A 3,592-nucleotide genomic window follows, 5' to 3' on the forward strand; every position below is an offset into this window, starting at 1 on the left:
AAGAGCCAAAAGATGAAGAAAATTCATATTCTAAAATTGTAAATATCCAGTATTAGCACATTATTTTGTTGTGGCATTTGTTTTATTGCTAAAAACTAGAAACAATAAAAATTCAATAATTGATTACATGAAAAGTGGTTCTTTGTTAAAGAGGAAAAGGCAACTTATATTTATAACAGGAAAAATAGAAGTATGGGTAAAAAATAGGGAAAGTGGTAAGAGATTCCATTTTGAAAAAGTCAATAATTAAAATCTGAACTTAACAACAAATTAATTATTTCAGTTCTGAGAGAGAATAAGTAGTTATTCCAACCTTATTTTAACCTCTCTTTAGCAATCTATGATGAATATACACAGGGCCCTAAAGCAGTGTTAATATAGCAGTGTGCAAAATTTTAGTTTAGAGTTTAGTCAGGTGCTATGCATGAAATAATCACAAAGGTGTTAAGTCATCAAGAAGTTAAGTATCTTGCTAATATTCCACAGAGTTAATAGCCAAACAGAAGTCAGTGTGTATGTGTGTGCATGTGCATGTGTCTGTGTATGTGTAAGGAATACATTATTAGATTTTAAAGTATTTTATTTTTATTTTTTGCTATTTATAGCTACTCTTTCCTATTTTATTTATTCATATTCCTTTTTGTTTCCAGTTGTTTCTTATTTATTTCTTTGTATTTAGCCCTTAGGTGGTTTCCTACAGTGGTTTTCAAAGTACAGTTCTCCTAAAAGGCATCTCATATTTCCTCAATATTTCCCTGAAGTAATACTGTATGCAGTATTCACTTAAGAAAATGTTCATTAAAAAAAAAAAAAAAGAAAATGTTCATTTTTTATTTTCCCAAGAGTTTGAGTAAATGCATGAATAATGCAACCACCAGCATCATTCTTATGAAAGTATTATGGAAGGTGTGCATAATATTAAATAGTTGCCAGAGTCATGAAACTTTTCTCTGACAGTTATGTCATATTTAGAGCATGATGTCAAATACTCCTTTAGACTCATTGGATGCTAACACCAGCAGGAAAGTTAACAATCCAACCCAAAACTCTGTTCTTAAGGTGAGAAATAGTGAGATATATAGCAACTATGTGATATGCACAAGGCATCTAGTAACTTACAGGCCTAGAATTCCATTCCAGGTCATTTAACTCCAATCATCACTCTTTCCAAACATCTCATTATCCTTTCTTCAGTTAAAAAAATAGTACTAATTCTGGTGCTACTCAACCTGCTTTTAAAACAGTCTATGCTATTTATTAAGAATTAAATTTTCTAATAATAGCAAGTTGGACATTTTAGCACCTAGTTTAAAAACTGATTCTACTCTCACATCATATCGACCAAGGAACATCATTTTGTTCATTAAATTGTCTGCATAATAGAAATTTTGTCACCTAGGGGATGGTAAAGAACATTTCTGGATTTGATTTTCCTTTTTTTCAGAAAATTGTTAAGCAAATTTGTAATTCACTATGTGTCACTATGTCATTTTAGCGATCAATTCAAATGATCATGGTTTTCCAAAAATTGCTATTAAGTCATTATTAAAAGAGCTTGAACATTTTTAAAATTATTATTTATTTATTTATGGCTGTGTTGGGTCTTCGTTTCTGTGCGAGGGCTTTCTCTAGTTGTGGCAAGTGGGGGCCACTCTTCATCGCGGTGCGCGGGCCTCTCACTACCGCGGCCTCTCTTGTTGCGGAGCACAGGCTCAGTAATTGTGGCTTACGGTCCTAGTTGCTCCGCAGCATGTGGGATCTTCCCAGTCCAGGGCTCGAACCCATGTCCCCTGCATTGGCAGGCAGATTCTCAACCACTGCGCCACCAGGGAAGCCCCAAAGAGCTGGAACATTTTTAATGATGTGGAAAAAATAATAGAAATAATAGGCTTGGCTTTTCACTCAATACCAATAATATGAATTTTTATAGGGCAAAATATGAAGCATTTTAAAAGAATCTTGGCTTTTTCAGCCTGGTTCATATTTTATGGAAGACAACATGCTATATTTGGGGACATAGGGAATCACGACCCTATCTTTTGCCTATATTATTTATATTGTTTTTCCTTCATTGAACTCCTCCTCCATTACCATGTACTTGATATTTAATTAATGATGAACAGTTCTCATTTTCTGTATAAACAGCAGCAAGACTTTTACATGCTGGATTCTATCACTGCAGTGCTTTTCTTCCCATCTCATCCTGGAGAATATCAAGATGTAATTCTCCCTAGTACTCCTCCAGCTGCTGTAGTATTTGGTTAAAACCTCTATTTGAATATTTTTGCCATAGTTCTATAGTTAGCTGGATATATTTTTTCCCTGCTAGGTTGTGTCCTCTAGGAAAAATACTGTGATAGTATATAGCAAGAAATCCTGGTATTGATACATTGTAGGAAATCAAAAATATGTCGAATAAATGAAGAATGGGATGAATAAAAAAGATAAGAAAGGGCCATATGAATGAATAGAAAAATCTTAATGAATTGTCTTGTTAATCAGAGAGAGTAAACATATTGCAAAACTAACCGATGCCTAGTCCTGGCTTGTATAGTACACTGATAAACAGCAGACAAATCTCCGCAAATTAAAGCAGACAATTAATGGCAACACTTTCTAACTAATGCTCTGAAACCATTTGTTGTTGTTTTTTGCAACTCAGGAGTGACTGTGACATGTCCCAAGCAATACAGTGTCAAGAAGAATGTTACGGGTTACTTTTTGGCCAAGATGATTAAATATCTAGTGTGCTTTCCTTTCTTTTCCTCTTCCTCCCACTTCAAAGAAGCTAGAAAAACAGAAGTCTAAGATAGAGGAACCAGAGGATGGAAAAGGCTCAGATCCCTGAGTCAGTACCTGGAGGAAATCTACTCAGAATTTAAATGAGTAAACAACATTGGACCTTACATGAGGGAGAAGTAAACTTTTAGCTTATTATGCTGTGTATTGTTTGTTATAGAAGCTAGAGTTAATTACCATGACAATGTATAAAAATGAGTAATCTCAAAAACATAATGTTAGTATAAAAAGCAAATTGCATACTATATATAAAAATATTAAAAGCATGATAAATAATGTTATTTTGTATACATATGCAATAATAATACACAAATATGCATGGAAAGAGAACTACATTTAAAGATGGAAGAACAGCTGTAGTGGAGAACTCAGGAAGTTTCAATTGTTTCTGTAATGTTTTGATTTTATTAAACAAGTTCTGAATCAATTTTGACAAAATGTTAGAACTTAGTAGAGCTGAGTGTGAAGCGGTGGATGTTTGTTATATGATTTTTTCATGATTATTTTCCTGTATTTTGAAATATCCAAAAATCAACTTCTAATGATTGGGAGGAGTTCAGAGAGAAGTCTATAAATCATGAAGAGTTGGGGAGAAAATTTGTACACATTCATCAAGCATATAAAATTAGATTTAAGCACAAATCATAAAACTTGAAAAAAAGGATGTCTTTTCTCTTAATGGAGAAATGTATTTTACTTAGAAAGTATAAACATATGAGTTGCCCCAGAGTTGGAACAGTTTAAAAATACAAAGTGAAGCAGGGATTAGTCAAATTCAGAAATCCCAGCACAA

Source organism: Balaenoptera musculus, chromosome 5 (genome assembly GCF_009873245.2).
Source record: "Balaenoptera musculus isolate JJ_BM4_2016_0621 chromosome 5, mBalMus1.pri.v3, whole genome shotgun sequence".
Taxonomy (NCBI): Eukaryota; Metazoa; Chordata; class Mammalia; order Artiodactyla; family Balaenopteridae; genus Balaenoptera; species Balaenoptera musculus.